We start from the raw sequence: 21,956 nt of genomic DNA, 5'->3' as shown, positions 1-21,956 counted from the left end.
AAAATGCAACCACACCCCTTATTAGAATGCAACCACGCCCCTTAATAAAATGCATCCACGCCCATTATTAAAATGCAGCCACAACAATTATTAAAATGCAACCACACCCCTCATTAGAATGCAACCACACCCCTTATTAAAATGCATCCACGCCCATTATTAAAATGCATCCACGCCCATTATTAAAATGCAACCACGCCCCTTATTAAAATGCAACCACTCCCCTTATTAAAATGCAACCAGGCCCCTTATTAAAATGCATCCATGCCCCTTATTAAAATGCAGTCACACCCATTATTAAAATGCAGCCACACCCCCTCATTAAAATGGAACCATGCCCATTATTAGAATGCAACCACGCCCCTTATTTAAATGCACCACGCCCCTTATTTAAATGCAGCCACACCCCTTATTAAAATGCATCCACACCCATTATTAAAATGCAACCAGGCCCCTTATTAAGATGCAACCAAACTCCTTCGGAAAATGCAGCCACACCCTTTATTAAAATGCAGCCACACCCCTTTTTAAAATGCAACCACAACCATTATTAAAATGCAACCACACCCTTTATTAAAATGCAACCACGCCCCTTATTAAAATGCACCCACACCCCTTATTAAAATGCACCCATGCCCCTTATTAAAATGCATCCACGCCCCGTATTGCAACCACAATATTAGAATGCATCCACGCCCCTTATTAAAATGCAGCCACACCCTTTATTAAAATGCACACACTCCCCTTATTAGAATGCACCCACACCCCTTTTTAAAATGCAACCACGCCCCTTATTAAAATGCATCCACGCCCCGTATTGCAACCACAATATTAGAATGCATCCACGCCCCTTATTAAAATGCAGCCACACCCTTTATTAAAATGCACACACTCCCCTTATTAGAATGCACCCACACCCCTTTTTAAAATGCATCCACGCCTCTCATTAGAATGCACCCACGCCCCTTATTAAAATGCACCCACGCCCCTTATTAAAATGCACCCATGCCCCTTATTAAAATGCATCCACGCCCCTTATTAAAATGCATCCACGCCCCTCATTAGAATGCACCCACGCCCCTTATTAAAATGCATCCACCCACGCCCCTTATTAAAATGCACCCATGCCCCTCATCTTATTAAAATGCATCCACGCCCCTTATTAAAATGCACCCACGCCCCTTCTTAAAATGCAGCCACACCCTTTATTAAAATGCACCCACGCCCTTTATTAAAATGCACCACGCCCCTTATTAAAATGCAGCCACACCCTTTATTAAAATGCACCCACTCCCCTTATTAAAATGCAGCCACACCCTTTATTAAAATGCACCCACGCCCCTTATTAAAATGCAGCCACACCCTTTATTAAAATGCACCCACACCCTTATTAAAATGCACCCGCTCCCCTTATTAAAATGCAGCCACACCCTTTATTAAAATGCAACCACGCCCATTATTAAAATGCATCCACACCACTTATTAAAATGCACCCACGCCCCTTATTAAAATGCATCCACGTCCCTTATTAGAATGCATCTACGCCCCTTTTTAGAATGCAACCACGCCCCTTATTAGAATGCATCCACGTCCCTTATTATAATGCATCCACGTCCCTTATTAGAATGCAACCACGCCCTTTGTAATTGCTGAACAGTAAACACCACGCCCATTATTAGAATGCATCCACGCCCCTTATTGGAATGCATCCACGCCCCTTATTAGAATGCATCCACGCCCCTTATTAGAATGCAACCACGCCCCTTATTAGAATGCAACCACGCCCCTTATTAGAATGCAACCACGCCCCTTATTAGAATGCAACCACGCCCCTTATTAGAATGCATCCACGCCCATTAGAATGCATCCACGCCCCTTATTAGAATGCATCCACGCCCTTTGTAATTCATGAACAGTAAACACCACGCCCATTATTAGAATGCATTCACGCCCCTTATTAGAATGCAACCACGCCCCTTATTAGAATGCAACCACGCCCCTTATTAGAATGCAACCACGCCCCTTATTAGAATGCATCCACGTCCCTTATTAGAATGCAACCACGCCCTTTGTAATTCATGAACAGTAAACACCACGCCCATTATTAGAATGCATCCACGCCCCTTATTGGAATGCATCCACGCCCCTTATTAGAATGCATCCACGCCCCTTGTTAGAATGCAACCACACCCCTTATTAGAATGCAAGCATGCCCCTTATTAGAATGCAACCACGCCCCTTATTAGAATGCATCCACACCCCTTATTAGAATGCATCCATGCCCTTCATTAAAATGCATCCACGCCCCTTATTAGAATGCATCCACGCCTCTTATTAGAATGCATCCACGCCCTTCATTAGAATGCATCCACGCCCCTTATTAGAATGCATCCACGCCCCTTATTGGAATGCATCCACGCCCCTTATTAGAATGCATCCACGCCCCTTGTTAGAATGCAACCACACCCCTTATTAGAATGCAAGCATGCCCCTTATTAGAATGCAACCACGCCCCTTATTAGAATGCATCCACACCCCTTATTAGAATGCATCCATGCCCTTCATTAAAATGCATCCACGCCCCTTATTAGAATGCATCCACGCCTCTTATTAGAATGCATCCACGCCCTTCATTAGAATGCATCCACGCCCCTTATTAGAATGCATCCATGCCTCTTATTGGAATGCATCCACGCCTCTTATTAGAATGCATCCACGCCCCTTATTAGAATGCAACCACGCCCCTTATTAGAATGCATCCACGCCCCTTATTAGAATGCAACCACGCCCCTTATTAGAATGCAACCACGCCCTTTATAATTCATGAACAGTAAGTACCACGCCCATTATTAACGTGGGCCACGCCCCTTTAAAGGAGCTCGCCTTCACAAGGCCAAAGGCGATCTGGGGGCTTAAACGACCATCCTTGGTCATCAAATGAGTATTATATAGACCACGCACCCTTAAACTGCAATCATGCCATCCCACAAAATGAACAGCTAGATATCACGTATATAGACGTTCAAATAATCACATGCAAGTCACATGTAAATTACACGCAAAATGCGATTTCGAAAATGGAGACATCTCAAAGCAACTCACACCTGATCAAATACACCTTTCACAATGTGAGTCTCGGCCGGACTCCAGAGAAGGTCTGCAGTTGGTTGTTCAAGTTGGAGATGTGTCAATAGACCATCACGATGAACCACCCATCACGGGCAGTGTGAATTGGTCACATCGATTTACACAATGTGAAACAAGCACCACTCGAGGCCAACACCATTACCTTATGGGAAGACCTTTGTTTGACAAGGTAGACCGACTAAAATAAACGGTGAACCCGTATCACCATACAAGGTGATGATAAGGATCATCGACAAGGAGACTACATCCCGGCTCCAAGACCAGAACACCTGAGCACACATCACTTCGTTATTAAAGCTTCACCTGCAAGAGGAAGAGTAATACGTAAAGCCTCTTCAAGAACGCACACACCTGAAGAACCCCGAGTGGTGCTCGATGCACAGAAACAAGCTGTTCATACACTCCGTCACCTCATCGCTCTTCCGTGAGCCTCGATTTTCGAAAGGATAAAAAAAAATGAAACGATACATTTCATAGCTCTGCATATCATTGGTACAGTACATACAGTATATTAACCAATCACGTTGAAGGTTGAACTTCAGGTCCATATTAAGGTTCCATTGAACATTTCATGCTTTTCCCTCTTCATAAAAACCCAGAGCTCATTTGAAATTCTTTACAAATGACGTCATCGCTGCACAAGGCCACAATCGGCAGTCCTTAACCCTTAAAAATACATTTTGCACATCAAGATGAAGACATTAATATCAAGTTAAACCCACACGGTTCATAAACACTTTCTTATAGGACGGGAACGTTTAACAAATACTGTGTATACATTTTGCTGCTTGGGCTACGGAATGATGGCGCCACAAAACATGCAATGACGTCACAGTAAGAACCTCTGACCCCACGTAGAATATCTCTGTATACATTTTGCTGCTTGGGTTACCGTATAATGGCGTTACAAAACATGCAATGACGTCACAGTGGGAACCTCTGACACCACGTGGAATATCCCTGTATACATTTAAGATTTTACACCTAATTAGTTCTGCAGGTCAAATATCAAGGTAGTGATGTTTGGTTAAACTCAGATCAATTCGAAGATAATCACAGGGGTTAATTATTTATTTATTTACATGTTTGGTTTATTTAATTCATTAATTTCGGAGACTTTTGCTACAAAGTAAATAATTATCTGTTCATTTGTTTTTTTCCCAAGCTACATAGAGCTCACTCAAATAATGAAATAAACAAATAAGGGTCGTCCCTCCCCATCACAAGAATAGAAATGTAGTCCTAACACATCACAAATAAATAAGGATCATTCCTCCCCATCACAAATAAATAACGGTCAATGCTCCCCATCACAACTAAATAAGGGTCATTCCTCCCCATCACAACTAAATAAGGGTCATTCCTCCCCATCACAACTAAATAAGGGTCATTCCTCCCCATCACAAATAAATAATGGTCATTCCTCCCCATCACAACTAAATAAGGGTCATTCCTCCCCATCACAAATAAATAAGGGTCATTCCTCCCCATCACAAATAAATAAAGGTCATTCCTCCCCATCAAAAATAAATAGGGGTCATTCCTCCCCATCACAAATAAATAATGGTCATTCCTCCCCATCACAAATAAAGGGCCATTCCCCCCGATCACAAGTAAATAAGGGTCATTCCTCCCCATCACAAATAAATAAGGGTCATTCCTCACCATAACAAATAAATAAGGGTATTCCTCTACATCACAAATAAATAAGGGTCATTCCTCATCACAAATAAATAAGGGTCATTCCTTCCCATCACAAATAAATAAGGGTATTCCTCTACATCTATATAATAATAGCATAAGGACTCGACTTTGTTATCCCTTTTACGCCGCACCCAGTGACCCAATGCCCACGGCACTAATGGATTTACGATCTACGAACCGCGCTCTTTGTATTATCATGTACAAACATACTCGAAAAATCTGAATTAGCCGACGTTGGGGCCCAAAAGCATCCGATTAACTGCCCATACGACGCCATCTTACGACGCCATCGAGAGACATCGAGATATCTCTGTATACATTTTGCTGACATTTTGCTGATTTTATCACAAATAAAATAAATAAGGCCCCGGATGTTTGAGGTCCATACCGTTAATGAAGAGGAATCTCGCCATCGTATTGGCGTCTGCTGGGCGAAGGCGAAGCAAGCCGTCCGCTGATTGGACAGGCGAAGGCGAAAGCAAGCCGTCCACTGAGTGGACAATCCCAGAGCATGCATTTGTGCCGGTGTCGGCGATCGTTGTTCATATACGTACTCTTCATTCTCATCTTTCTTCCTAACTCTTACACGGACAAGCAAATCCCCTATGCCATCCATAATGGTACACTCTATCCATACACCACATCCTCCCTTCCGTGGATGTTCCACGGGTTTCGGCTAGTCTATATAATAATAGCGTAAGGACTCGACTTTGTTATCCCTTTTACGCCGCACCCAGTGACCCGATGCCCATGGCACTAATGGATTTACGATCTACGAACCGCGCTCTTTGTTTATCATGTACAGACATACTCGAAAAATCTGAATTGGCCGACGTTGGGGCCCAAAAGCATCCGATTAACTGCCGATACGACGCCATCTTACGAAGCCATCGTATTGGCGTCTGCTGGGCGAAGGCGAAGCAAGCCGTCCACTGATTGGACAGGCGCAGGCGAAAGCAAGCCTTCCACTGAGTGGACAATCCAGAGCATGCATTTGTGCCGGTGTCGGCGATCGTTGTTCATATACGCACTCTTCATTCTCATCTTTCTTCCTAACTCTTACTCAGACAAGCAAATCCCCTATGCCATCCATAATGGTACACTTTATCCATACACCACATCCTCCCTTCCGTGGATGTTCCACGGGTTTCGGCTAGACACAAATAAATAAGGGAAATACCTCCACATCAGAAATAAATGAGGGTCATTCCTCCCCCATCACAAATAAATAAAGGTCATTCCTCCCCATCACAAATAAATAAGGGTCATTCCTTCCCATCACAAATAAATAAGGGTCATTCCTCCTCATCACAAATAAATAAGGGTCATTCCACCCCATCACAAATAAATAAGGATCATTCCTCCCCATCACAAATAAATAAGGGTCATTCCTCCCCATCACAAATAAATAAGGGTCATTCCTCCCCATCACAAATAAATGAGGGTCATTCCTCCCCATCACAAATAAATAAGGGTCATTCCTCCCTATCACAAGTAAATAAGGGTCATTCCTCCCCATCACAAATAAATAAGGGTCATTCCTCCCCCATCACAAACAAATAAGGGTCATTTCTCCACATCACAAATAAATAAGGGTCATTCCTCCCCATCACAAATAAATAAGGGTCATTCCTCCCCTTCACAAGTAAATAAGGGTCATCCCTCCCCATCACAAATAAATAGGGGTCATTCCTCCCCATCACAAATAAATAATGGTCATTCCTCCCAATTACAAATAAAGGGTCATTGCTCCCCATCACAAATAAATAAGGGTCATTCCTCCCCATCACAAATAAATAAGGGTCATTCCTCCCCCAAAACAAATAAATAAGGGTCATTCCTCTACATCACAAATAAATAATGGAAAAAAACCTCCACATCACAAATAAATAAGGGTCATTCCTCCACATCACAAATAAATAAAGGTCATTCCTTCCCATCACAAATAAATAAGGGTCATTCCTCCCCCATCACAAATAAATAAAGGTCATTCCTCCACATCACAAATAAATAAGGGTCATTCCTTCCCATCACAAATAAATAAGGGTGATTCCTCCCCATCACAAATAAATAAGGGTCATTGCTCCCCATCACAAATAAATAAGGGCCATTCCTCCCCATCACAAATAAATAACGGTCATTCCTCCCCATCACAAATAAATAAGGGTCATTCCTCCCCATCACAAATAAATAAGGGTCATTCCTCCACATCACAAATAAATAAGGGTATTCCTCTACATCACAAATAAATAAGGGTCATTCCTCATCACAAATAAATAAAGGTCATTCCTCCACATCACAAATAAATAAGGGTCATTCCTCCCCATCACAAATAAATAAGGGTCATTCCTTCACATCACAAATAAATAAGGGTCATTCCTTCACATCACAAATAAATAAGGGTTATTCCTCCCCATCACAAATAAATAAGGGGCATTCCTCCCAATCACAAATATATAAGGGTCATTCCTCCCCATCATAAATAAATGAGGGTCATTCCAACACATCACAAATAAATAAGGGTCATTCCTCCCCATCACTTGTAAATAAGGGTCATTCCTCCCCATTAAATAAGGGTCATTCCTCCCCATCACAAACAAATAAGGGTCACTCATCCACATCACAAATAAATAAGGGTCATTCCTCCCCATCACAAATAAATAAAGGTCATTCCTCCACATCTCAAATAAATAAGGGTCATTCCTCCCCATCACAAATAAATAAGGGTCATTCCTCCCCATCACAAATAAATAAGGGTCATTTCTCCTCATCACACATAAATAAGGGTCGTTCCTCCTCATCACAAATAAATAATGGTCATTCCTCCCCATCACACATAAATAAGGGTCATTCCTCCCCATCACAAATAAATAAAGGTCATTCCTCCACATCTCAAATAAATAAGGGTCATTCCTCCCCATCACAAATAAATAAGGGTCATTCCTCCCCATCACAAATAAATAAGGGTCATTTCTCCCCATCACAAATAAATAATGGTCATTCCTCCACATCACAAATAAATAAGGGTCATTCCTCCCCATCACATGTAAATAAGGGTCATTCCTCCCCATCACACACAAATAAGGGTTGTTCCTCCCCATCACAAATAAATAAGGGTCATTCCTCCCCATCACAAATAAATAAGGGTCATTCCTCCCCATCACACATAAATAAGGGTCGTTCCTCCCCATCACAAATAAATAAGGGTCATTCCTCCACATCACAAATAAATAAGGGTCATTCCTCCCCATCACACATAAATAAGGGTCGTTCCTCCCCATCACAAATAAATAAGGGTCATTCCTCCACATCACAAATAAATAAGGGTCATTCCTCCACATCACAAATAAATCCTCCTCCCCATCCTTCCAAAGTAAATTGCTCTCTCTCATGCACAGATTTATCCCATCTCGTCTTCAGTTGTCATACCCTTCCTCCCGTCCATGGTACACGGAATCTTGTGGTGAGGCTGTTGCCCAGAAACAACTTGCCTTCGTCTCCTGGAAAGCAAATCCAACGGAAGGAAATCTCATTTCCTTTCACAAAGCCCGAAACAAGTGTGTGTCCACCCTCAGGAGAGCCAGGAAACAATATCTCTCCGTTCTCAAGACCGAACTCTCTTATCTGTCTCCCTCTTCCAAATCCTGGTGGCGTCTGGTCAAATCCGTTTCTGGTGTTTGTTCCCCCTCCATCCCCTCCCTTACCTCAAACGGCTACACAGCTGACTCCGCACGTGAAAAAGCTGAATGCCTCAACTCTGTGTTTGCCTCTAAATCTTGTGTCCCAAACCCATCCCTCTCTGTACCCACCATACCCAGTCGTACCCTGCTGCTCCTGGACTCCGTGTCCTTTCCTCCTGACAAGGTGGAAAAGTTTCTGTCAACCCTCGACTCTGATTCTGCAACTGGACCCGACGGCATCAGCCCACGGGTCCTAAAATCCTGCTCTGCTGCTCTATCTCACCCTCTCTCTGTTCTCTTCACCCTCTCTTTTGCTCAAGGTCAACTGCCATCTGCTTGGAAATCAGCCAACATCACCGCTTTGCACAAAAAAGGTGCAAAAACAGATCCTAGCAACTACAGACCAATCAGCCTTCTCCCAATTATCAGCAAAGTCATGGAATCCATCATTGCTTCGGATATGAAATCTTTCCTCTTCTCCAATGGCTTGATCTCTGATCATCAATTTGGTTTCAGACCAGGTCACTCTACTCTGGACATGCTGCTTCTGCTGTCTCAACAATGGATGGAGGTCCTCAATGCCAAACAGGAAATTAGAGCTGTCTCCCTCGACATATCACGTGCCTTCGACACGGTCTGGCACCCCGCTCTGCTCACCAAACTCTCCTCCTTTGGTATCCATGGAAATCTCCACGCATGGCTGGCGGACTTCCTCTCTAGTCGTCGTCAACGCGTGGCCCTGAATGGGTTTCTCTCATCTCCTCTTCCTGTTCAGGCTGGAGTTCCCCAAGGCAGTGTTCTGGGCCCCGTGCTTTTTCTGGTCTTCATCAATGATCTCTCTGACTCTCTCGAAAATCCTCTCTATCTCTTTGCTGATGACTCCACTCACTGCCGCTCCATTCCTCTTCCCTCAGATCGGCAGTCTGCTGCCTCCTCACTCTCTGAAGACCTGGACAAAATCACAGACTGGTCAAACAAGTGGAACATGTCTTTCAATCCTGACAAATCTCACACTCTTACTATGTCTCTCCGAAAAGATCGACTGGACAACCCTCCCATCTACTTTCTCAACAATCCTCTCCAAGAAGTTCTGTCGCTCAAGATTTTGGGTCTCACTATCTGCCATGATCTTTCTTGGGAAAACCACATTTCCAAGCTTGCCTCCAAAGCCAGTCGCCGACTGGGCATCCTCCGTCGTGCGAAGTACTTCCTCGGCACACCTGAGCTCCTCACCACATACAAGGCTTTCATCTGCAGCTCAATGGAATACTGTTCTCCCCTATGGGCCGGTGCTCCTGCCTCACACCTAGCTCGGCTTCACGCTGTTGAAACCAAAGCTTTCAGAATTATTGGAATCTCCCGCGATGAAGCTATCTCTGAGGGCCTTTCACTCACTCACCACAGGCAGGTAGGTGGTCTTTCTGTCTTCTACCGACTCCTCTCCGGCCTTGCACCCCCAGCTCTCTCTGTGCTCTGTCCCCCAAATATTCCTACAGGTCGCACAAGATCTGCCAGCAACCCTCTGATGGTTAAACTGCCGAAATCTCGGCTCTCTGCTCACCTTCACTCTTTCATTCCTCTTTTCTCCCGCCTCTGGAACAAACTCCCTCACTCCCTTCAATCCCACTCCTCCCTCTAGGTCTTTAAAACAGCTGTTCACCACCATCTCTTATCTTCCCCCATCCAAAACCTTGATCTTTTCTACCCCCGCTAATTCACCCCAGATCCACCTTGTTTGAAATTCCAACTTCTTTCCTGGAAGTCCTGGCAGTGTCCATATGTTTTATACCTCTCCCACCGCCCCCTTCCCACGCCCCCCCCCCCCCCAAAGCCCTCGCCCTCTCTCAGATCTCTCGATGTCTCCATGTCTCTCGGTCCCTGCTCTCAAATGTTGTGTTTGTGTCCTTCCCCCTCTCTCCCCATCTTGTCTACCGCTCCCTATGTTATATGTTTTATGTGTTGGTTTGTCTTTCTGTGTGATTAATGTTCGCTCTTTCACGAGCCTCGATCTTGTATACAAAAAAAAAATAAAAAAAAATAAAAAAAATAAGGGTCATTCCTCCACATCACAAATAAATAAGGGTCATTCCTCCCCATCACAAATAAATAAGGGTCATTCCTCCACATCACAAATAAATAAGGGTCATTCCTCCTCATCACACATAAATAAGGGTCGTTCCTCCCCATCACAAATAAATAAGGGTCATTCCTCCACATCACAAATAAATAAGGGTCAGTCGTCCCCATAACAAATAAATAAGGGTCATTCCTCTACATCACAAATAAATAATGGAAAAAACCTCCACATCACAAATAAATAAGGGTCATTCTTCCACATCACAAATAAACAAAGGTCATTCCTTCCCATCACAAATAAATAAGGGTCATTCCTTCCCATCACAAATAAATAAGGGTGATTCCTCCCCATCACAAATAAATAAGGGTCATTGCTCCCCATCACAAATAAATAAGGGCCATTCCTCCCCATCACAAATAAATAACGGTCATTCCTCCCCATCACAAATAAATAAGGGTCATTCCTCCCCATCACAAATAAATAAGGGTCATTCCTCCACATCACAAATAAATAAGGGTATTCCTCTACATCACAAATAAATAAGGGTCATTCCTCATCACAAATAAATAAAGGTCATTCCTCCACATCACAAATAAATAAGGGTAATTCCTCCCCATCACAAATAAATAAGGGTCATTCCTTCACATCACAAATAAATAAGGGTCATTCCTTCACATCACAAATAAATAAGGGTTATTCCTCCCCATCACAAATAAATAAGGGGCATTCCTCCCCATCACAAATATATAAGGGTCATTCCTCCCCATCATAAATAAATGAGGGTCATTCCACCACATCACAAATAAATAAGGGTCATTCCTCCCCATCACTTGTAAATAAGGGTCATTCCTCCCCATGAAACAAGGGTCATTCCTCCCCATCACAAACAAATAAGGGTCACTCATCCACATCACAAATAAATAAGGGTCATTCCTCCCCATCACAAATAAATAAAGGTCATTCCTCCACATCTCAAATAAATAAGGGTCATTCCTCCCCATCACAAATAAATAAGGGTCATTTCTCCCCATCACACATAAATAAGGGTCGTTCCTCCTCATCACAAATAAATAATGGTCATTCCTCCCCATCACACATAAATAAGGGTCATTCCTCCCCATCACAAATAAATAAAGGTCATTCCTCCACATCTCAAATAAATAAGGGTCATTCCTCCCCATCACAAATAAATAAGGGTCATTCCTCCCCATCACAAATAAATAAGGGTCATTTCTCCCCATCACACATAAATAAGGGTCGTTCCTCCCCATCACAAATAAATAATGGTCATTCCTCCACATCACAAATAAATAAGGGTCATTCCTCACCATAACAAATAAATAAGGGTATTCCTCTACATCACAAATAAATAAGGGTCATTCCTCATCACAAATAAATAAGGGTCATTCCTTCCCATCACAAATAAATAAGGGTATTCCTCTACATCTATATAATAATAGCATAAGGACTCGACTTTGTTATCCCTTTTACGCCGCACCCAGTGACCCAATGCCCACAGCACTAATGGATTTACGATCTACGAACTGCGCTCTTTGTATTATCATGTACAAACATACTCGAAAAATCTGAATTAGCCGACGTTGGGGCCCAAAAGCATCCGATTAACTGCCCATACGACGCCATCTTACGACGCCATCGTATTGGCATCAGCTGGGCGAAGGCGAAGCAAGCCGTCCGCTGATTGGACAGGCGAAGGCGAAAGCAAGCCGTCCACTGAGTGGACAATCCCAGAGCATGCATTTGTGCCGGTGTCGGCGATCATTGTTCATATTCGTACTCTTCATTCTCATCTTTCTTCCTAACTCTTACACGGACAAGAAAATCCCCTATGCCATCCATAATGGTACACTCTATCCATACACCACATCCTCCCTTCCGTGGATGTTCCACGGGTTTCGGCTAGTCTATATAATAATAGCGTAAGGACTCGACTTTGTTATCCCTTTTACGCCGCACCCAGTGACCCGATGCCCATGGCACTAATGGATTTACGATTTACGAACCGCGCCCTTTGTTTATCATGTACAGACATACTCGAAAAATCTGAATTGGCCGACGTTGGGGCCCAAAAGCATCCGATTAACTGCCGATACGACGCCATCTTACGACGCCATCGTATTGGCATCTGCTGGGCGAAGGCGAAGCAAGCCGTCCGCTGATTGGACAGGCGCAGGCGAAAGCAAGCCTTCCACTGAGTGGACAATCCAGAGCATGCATTTGTGCCGGTGTCGGCGATCGTTGTTCATATACGCACTCTTCATTCTCATCTTTCTTCCTAACTCTTACTCAGACAAGCAAATCCCCTATGCCATCCATAATGGTACACTCTATCCATACACCACATCCTCCCTTCCGTGGATGTTCCACGGGTTTCGGCTAGACACAAATAAATAAGGGAAATACCTCCACATCAGAAATAAATGAGGGTCATTCCTCCCCCATCACAAATAAATAAAGGTCATTCCTCCCCATCACAAATAAATAAGGGTCATTCCTTCCCATCACAAATAAATAAGGTTCATTCGTCCCCATCACAAATAAATAAGGATCATTCCTCCCCATCACAAATAAATAAGGGTCATTCCTCCCCATCACAAATAAATAAGGGTCATTCCTCCCCATCACAAATAAATGAGGGTCATTCCTCCCCATCACAAATAAATAAGGGCCATTCCTCCCCATCACAAGTAAATAAGGGTCATTCCTCCCCATCACAAATAAATAAGGGTCATTCCTCCCCCATCACAAAAATAAGGGTCATTCCTCCCCATCACAAATAAATAAGGGTCATTCCTCCCCATCACAAATAAATAAGGGTCATTCCTCCCCATCACAAGTAAATAAGGGTCATCCCTCCCCATCACAAATAAATAGGGGTCATTCCTCCCCATCACAAATAAATAATGGTCATTCCTCCCAATTACAAATAAAGGGTCATTCCTCCCCATCACAAATAAAGGGCCATTCCTCCCAATCACAAATAAAGGGTCATTACTCCCGATCACAAGTAAATAAGGGTCATTCATCCCGTTTACAAATTAATAAGAATTATTCCTCCCCATCACAAAAAAATAAGGGTCATTGCTCCCCATCACAAATAAATAAGGGTCATTCCTCCCCATCACAAATAAATAAGGGTCATTCCTCCCCCAAAACAAATAAATAAGGGTCATTCCTCTACATCACAAATAAATAATGGAAAAAACCTCCACATCACAAATAAATAAGGGTCATTCTTCCACATCACAAATAAACAAAGGTCATTCCTTCCCATCACAAATAAATGTGGGTCATTCCTTCCCATCACAAATAAATAAGGGTGATTCCTCCCCATCACAAATAAATAAGGGTCATTGCTCCCCATCACAAATAAATAAGGGCCATTCCTCCCCATCACAAATAAATAACGGTCATTCCTCCCCATCACAAATAAATAAGGGTCATTCCTCCCCATCACAAATAAATAAGGGTCATTCCTCCACATCACAAATAAATAAGGGTATTCCTCTACATCACAAATAAATAAGGGTCATTCCTCATCACAAATAAATAAAGGTCATTCCTCCACATCACAAATAAATAAGGGTAATTCCTCCCCATCACAAATAAATAAGGGTCATTCCTTCACATCACAAATAAATAAGGGTCATTCCTTCACATCACAAATAAATAAGGGTTATTCCTCCACATCACAAATAAATAAGGGGCATTCCTCCCCATCACAAATATATAAGGGTCATTCCTCCCCATCATAAATAAATGAGGGTCATTCCACCACATCACAAATAAATAAGGGTCATTCCTCCCCATCACTTGTAAATAAGGGTCATTCCTCCCCATTAAATAAGGGTCATTCCTCCCCATCACAAACAAATAAGGGTCACTCATCCACATCACAAATAAATAAGGGTCATTCCTCCCCATCACAAATAAATAAAGGTCATTCCTCCACATCTCAAATAAATAAGGGTCATTCCTCCCCATCACAAATAAATAAGGGTCATTCCTCCCCATCACAAATAAATAAGGGTCATTTCTCCCCATCACACATAAATAAGGGTCGTTCCTCCTCATCACAAATAAATAATGGTCATTCCTCCCCATCACACATAAATAAGGGTCATTCCTCCCCATCACAAATAAATAAAGGTCATTCCTCCACATCTCAAATAAATAAGGGTCATTCCTCCCCATCACAAATAAATAAGGGTCATTCCTCCCCATCACAAATAAATAAGGGTCATTTCTCCCCATCACACATAAATAAGGGTCGTTCCTCCCCATCACAAATAAATAATGGTCATTCCTCCACATCACAAATAAATAAGGGTCATTCCTCACCATAACAAATAAATAAGGGTATTCCTCTACATCACAAATAAATAAGGGTCATTCCTCATCACAAATAAATAAGGGTCATTCCTTCCCATCACAAATAAATAAGGGTATTCCTCTACATCTATATAATAATAGCATAAGGACTCGACTTTGTTATCCCTTTTACGCCGCACCCAGTGACCCAATGCCCACAGCACTAATGGATTTACGATCTACGAACCGCGCTCTTTGTATTATCATGTACAAACATACTCGAAAAATCTGAATTAGCCGACGTTGGGGCCCAAAAGCATCCGATTAACTGCCCATACGACGCCATCTTACGACGCCATCGTATTGGCATCAGCTGGGCGAAGGCGAAGCAAGCCGTCCGCTGATTGGACAGGCGAAGGCGAAAGCAAGCCGTCCACTGAGTGGACAATCCCAGAGCATGCATTTGTGCCGGTGTCGGCGATCATTGTTCATATTCGTACTCTTCATTCTCATCTTTCTTCCTAACTCTTACACGGACAAGAAAATCCCCTATGCCATCCATAATGGTACACTCTATCCATACACCACATCCTCCCTTCCGTGGATGTTCCACGGGTTTCGGCTAGTCTATATAATAATAGCGTAAGGACTCGACTTTGTTATCCCTTTTACGCCGCACCCAGTGACCCGATGCCCATGGCACTAATGGATTTACGATTTACGAACCGCGCTCTTTGTTTATCATGTACAGACATACTCGAAAAATCTGAATTGGCCGACGTTGGGGCCCAAAAGCATCCGATTAACTGCCGATACGACGCCATCTTACGACGCCATCGTATTGGCGTCTGCTGGGCGAAGGCGAAGCAAGCCGTCTGCTGATTGGACAGGCGCAGGCGAAAGCAAGCCTTCCACTGAGTGGACAATCCAGAGCATGCATTTGTGCCGGTGTCGGCGATCGTTGTTCATATACGCACTCTTCATTCTCATCTTTCTTCCTAACTCTTACTCAGACAAGCAAATCCCCTATGCCATCCATAATGGTACACTCTATCCATACACCACATCCTCCCTTCCGTGGATGTTCCACGGGTTTCGGCTAGACACAAATAAATAAGGGAAATACCTCCACATCAGAAATAAATGAGGGTCATTCCTCCCCCATCACAAATAAATAAAGGTCATTCCTCCCCATCACAAATAAATAAGGGTCATTCCTTCCCATCACAAATAAATAAGGTTCATTCGTCCCCATCACAAATAAATAAGGATCATTCCTCCCCATCACAAATAAATAAGGGTCATTCCTCCCCATCACAAATAAATAAGGGTCATTCCTCCCCATCACAAATAAATGAGGGTCATTCCTCCCCATCACAAATAAATAAGGGCCATTCCTCCCCATCACAAGTAAATAAGGGTCATTCCTCCCCATCACAAATAAATAAGGGTCATTCCTCCCCCATCACAAAAATAAGGGTCATTCCTCCCCATCACAAATAAATAAGGGTCATTCCTCCCCATCACAAATAAATAAGGGTCATTCCTCCCCATCACAAGTAAATAAGGGTCATCCCTCCCCATCACAAATAAATAGGGGTCATTCCTCCCCATCACAAATAAATAATGGTCATTCCTCCCAATTACAAATAAAGGGTCATTCCTCCCCATCACAAATAAAGGGCCATTCCTCCCAATCACAAATAAAGGGTCATTACTCCCGATCACAAGTAAATAAGGGTCATTCATCCCGTTTACAAATTAATAAGAATTATTCCTCCCCATCACAAAAAAATAAGGGTCATTGCTCCCCATCACAAATAAATAAGGGTCATTCCTCCCCATCACAAATAAATAAGGGTCATTCCTCCCCCAAAACAAATAAATAAGGGTCATTCCTCTACATCACAAATAAATAATGGAAAAAACCTCCACATCACAAATAAATAAGGGTCATTCTTCCACATCACAAATAAACAAAGGTCATTCCTTCCCATCACAAATAAATGTGGGTCATTCCTTCCCATCACAAATAAATAAGGGTGATTCCTCCCCATCACAAATAAATAAGGGTCATTGCTCCCCATCACAAATAAATAAGGGCCATTCCTCCCCATCACAAATAAATAACGGTCATTCCTCCCCATCACAAATAAATAAGGGTCATTCCTCCCCATCACAAATAAATAAGGGTCATTCCTCCACATCACAAATAAATAAGGGTATTCCTCTACATCACAAATAAATAAGGGTCATTCCTCATCACAAATAAATAAAGGTCATTCCTCCACATCACAAATAAATAAGGGTAATTCCTCCCCATCACAAATAAATAAGGGTCATTCCTTCACATCACAAATAAATAAGGGTTATTCCTCCACATCACAAATAAATAAGGGTCATTCCTTCACATCACAAATAAATAAGGGTTATTCCTCCACATCACAAATAAATAAGGGTTATTCCTCCACATCACAAATAAATAAGGGTTATTCCTCCACATCACAAATAAATAAGGGTTATTCCTCCACATCACAAATAAATAAGGGTCATTCCTTCACATCACAAATAAATAAGGGTTATTCCTCCACATCACAAATAAATAAGGGGCATTCCTCCCCATCACAAATATATAAGGGTCATTCCTCCCCATCATAAATAAATGAGGGTCATTCCACCACATCACAAATAAATAAGGGTCATTCCTCCCCATCACTTGTAAATAAGGGTCATTCCTCCCCATTAAATAAGGGTCATTCCTCCCCATCACAAACAAATAAGGGTCACTCATCCACATCACAAATAAATAAGGGTCATTCCTCCCCATCACAAATAAATAAAGGTCATTCCTCCACATCTCAAATAAATAAGGGTCATTCCTCCCCATCACAAATAAATAAGGGTCATTCCTCCCCATCACAAATAAATAAGGGTCATTTCTCCCCATCACACATAAATAAGGGTCGTTCCTCCTCATCACAAATAAATAATGGTCATTCCTCCCCATCACACATAAATAAGGGTCATTCCTCCCCATCACAAATAAATAAAGGTCATTCCTCCACATCTCAAATAAATAAGGGTCATTCCTCCCCATCACAAATAAATAAGGGTCATTCCTCCCCATCACAAATAAATAAGGGTCATTTCTCCCCATCACACATAAATAAGGGTCGTTCCTCCCCATCACAAATAAATAATGGTCATTCCTCCACATCACAAATAAATAAGGGTCATTCCTCCCCATCACATGTAAATAAGGGTCATTCCTCCCCATCACACACAAATAAGGGTTGTTCCTCCCCATCACAAATAAATAAGGGTCATTCCTCCACATCACAAATAAATAAGGGTCATTCCTCCCCATCACATGTAAATAAGGGTCATTCCTCCCCATCACACACAAATAAGGGTTGTTCCTCCCCATCACAAATAAATAAGGGTCATTCCTCCCCATCACAAATAAATAAGGGTCATTCCTCCCCATCACACATAAATAAGGGTCGTTCCTCCCCATCACAAATAAATAAGGGTCATTCCTCCACATCACAAATAAATAAGGGTCATTCCTCCCCATCACACATAAATAAGGGTCGCTCCTCCCCATCACAAATAAATAAGGGTCATTCCTCCACATCACAAATAAATAAGGGTCATTCCTCCCCATAACAAATAAATAAGGGTCATTCCTCCACATCACAAATAAATAAGGGTCATTCCTCCACATCACAAATAAATAAGGGTCATTCCTCCACATCACAAATAAACAAAGGTCATTCCTTCCCATCACAAATAAATAAGGGTCATTCCTTCCCATCACAAATAAATAAGGGTGATTCCTCCCCATCACAAATAAATAAGGGTCATTGCTCCCCATCACAAATAAATAAGGGCCATTCCTCCCCATCACAAATAAATAACGGTCATTCCTCCCCATCACAAATAAATAAGGGTCATTCCTCCCCATCACAAATAAATAAGGGTCATTCCTCCACATCACAAATAAATAAGGGTATTCCTCTACATCACAAATAAATAAGGGTCATTCCTCATCACAAATAAATAAAGGTCATTCCTCCACATCACAAATAAATAAGGGTCATTCCTTCACATCACAAATAAATAAGGGTCATTCCTCCCCATCACAAATAAATAAGGGTCATTCCTTCACATCACAAATAAATAAGGGTCATTCCTTCACATCACAAATAAATAAGGGTCATTCCTCCCCATCACAAATAAATAAAGGTCATTCCTTCACATCACAAATAAATAAGGGTCATTCCTTCACATCACAAATAAATAAGGGTCATTCCTTCACATCACAAATAAATAAGGGTCATTCCTCCACATCACAAATAAATAAGGGTCATTCCTCCCCATCACAAATAAATAAGGGTCATTCCTTCACATCACAAATAAATAAGGGTCATTCCTTCACATCACAAATAAATAAAGGTCATTCCTCCACATCACAAATAAATAAGGGTCATTCCTCCCCATCACAAATAAATAAGGGTCATTCCTTCACATCACAAATAAATAAGGGTCATTCCTTCACATCACAAATAAATAAGGGTTATTCCTCCCCATCACAAATAAATAAGGGGCATTCCTCCCCATCACAAATATATAAGGGTCATTCCTCCCCATCATAAATAAATGAGGGTCATTCCACCACATCACAAATAAATAAGGGTCATTCCTCCCCATCACTTGTAAATAAGGGTCATTCCTCCCCATTAAATAAGGGTCATTCCTCCCCATCACAAACAAATAAGGGTCACTCATTCACATCACAAATAAATAAGGGTCATTCCTCCCCATCACAAATAAATAAAGGTCATTCCTCCACATCTCAAATAAATAAGGGTCATTCCTCCCCATCACAAATAAATAAGGGTCATTCCTCCCCATCACAAATAAATAAGGGTCATTTCTCCCCATCACACATAAATAAGGGTCGTTCCTCCTCATCACAAATAAATAATGGTCATTCCTCCCCATCACACATAAATAAGGGTCATTCCTCCCCATCACAAATAAATAAAGGTCATTCCTCCACATCTCAAATAAATAAGGGTCATTCCTCCCCATCACAAATAAATAAGGGTCATTCCTCCCCATCACAAATAAATAAGGGTCATTTCTCCCCATCACACATAAATAAGGGTCGTTCCTCCCCATCACAAATAAATAATGGTCATTCCTCCACATCACAAATAAATAAGGGTCATTCCTCCCCATCACATGTAAATAAGGGTCATTCCTCCCCATCACACACAAATAAGGGTTGTTCCTCCCCATCACAAATAAATAAGGGTCATTCCTCCACATCACAAATAAATAAGGGTCATTCCTCCCCATCACATGTAAATAAGGGTCATTCCTCCCCATCACACACAAATAAGGGTTGTTCCTCCCCATCACAAATAAATAAGGGTCATTCCTCCCCATCACAAATAAATAAGGGTCATTCCTCCACATCACAAATAAATAAGGGTCATTCCTCCCCATCACACATAAATAAGGGTCGTTCCTCCCCATCACAAATAAATAAGGGTCATTCCTCCACATCGCAAATAAATAAGGGTCATTCCTCCCCATAACAAATAAATAAGGGTCAATCCTCCACATCACAAATAAATAAGGGTCATTCCTCCACATCACAAATAAATAAGGGTCATTCCTCCACATCACAAATAAATAAGGGTCATTCCTCCCCATCACAAATAAATAAGTGTCATTCCTCCCCATCACACATAAATAAGGGTTGTTCCTCCCCATCACAAATAAATAAGGGTCGTGCCTCCCCATCACACATAAATAAGGGTCGTTCCTCCCCATCACACATAAATAAGGGTCGTGCCTCCCCATCACACATAAATAAGAGTTGTTCCTCCCCATCACAAATAAATAAGGGTCGTGCCTCCCCATCACACATAAATAAGGGTCGTTCCTCCCCATCACACATAAATAATGGTTGTGCCTCCCCATCGCACATAAATAAGGGTCGTTCCTCCCCATCGCACATAAATAAGGGTCGTGCCTCCCCATCACACAAATAAGGGTCGTGCCTCCCCATCGCAGCGACAGCCGTAAAGCGAAGGCAACCGGGTGTTATCTTCGATCTCGTTGGAAGACCTTTTGGTCGCCGGTACAGGCAAAGCACGTGTCCGCAGAGATACCTCTTCGTCTCGATGTGCGTAAATACAACATGGGTCCCACACGGCCTACGTGCACGCGCCCCTGGTCCACCTATTGCGCGTGGGTGTGCGTGTTGTGCTCTTCCTCGCACGGCCGTACACGGTGCAGCCACCGTGCTAATTACAGATCCTCCGGCCGTCCGTGCGGTTCACACAGATGGCGCACGCACAAACTCCTCCAGAACGGCGGCACAGACTGTACTCGGATGCCATGCACGGGCGCGCGGCAAGAGTTGTGTGGGGTCTGTGAAGAAGAAGATCACGCAAGCGAGGGACGCGGCGATGTCCGAGCAATCACGCTCACCTTCAGTTCGCTCACCCCGGTAATCCGCAGACTGCGTATGAGCCGTGCTGCGCGCACTTCCGTGGGCACGATCCGACGCTGTGCGGCATCTCTTGAGCGTCTCGCTCTACATATATGTATATTGATATGTGTACATGTAAACGACTGTACAAGTAAACTCAGGTAAGCGCGGGGTACGTGGAGAGAACGCAGGGAGAGCGGATCAGCCTGGGAAGGATGTACGCCGAGGAGGAGCACGGCCCGCACGGTCACGCTAATAGTCGGAGCAGCACTGGAGGAGGAGGATCGAGAGCGCGGATCGCGAGGACACGGAGCAGCGCAAGGTGCGGGGACGAGGGAAAACGCGGGACGGATCGCGCGGATTCGGAGCGACGCAAGGTGTTGTGAGGAAACAAAACACGGGACGCGATCGTGGACTTGGAGCAGCGCAAGGTGCAGGGACGTGAGAAAACGCGGGACGGATCACACGGATTCGGAGCTGCGCAAGGTGTTGTGAGGAGAGAAAA

General features: G+C 42.9%; 1 protein-coding gene across 2 annotated transcripts in view; it reads right to left on the bottom strand.

Annotated features, from left to right (window-relative positions):
• The window catches only part of LOC137422886 (disks large-associated protein 2-like), a 402,494-nt gene extending 380,757 nt beyond the window's left edge, over positions 1-21,737 (bottom strand). For both annotated transcript variants that reach the window (XM_078774953.1, XM_068109517.2), the window contains exon 1: positions 21,451-21,737. The gene's annotated coding sequence lies outside the window, so the exon portion shown is untranslated. The remainder of the gene's footprint in view (positions 1-21,450) is intronic.
• Positions 21,738-21,956: the final 219 nt, after the last annotated feature.

Source organism: Myxine glutinosa, chromosome 3 (genome assembly GCF_964187855.1).
Source record: "Myxine glutinosa chromosome 3, kmMyxGlut1.1, whole genome shotgun sequence".
Taxonomy (NCBI): domain Eukaryota; kingdom Metazoa; phylum Chordata; class Myxini; order Myxiniformes; family Myxinidae; genus Myxine; species Myxine glutinosa.
Note: the sequence above shows the minus strand (reverse complement) of the source record. Positions and strands in the feature narration are given on the sequence as shown.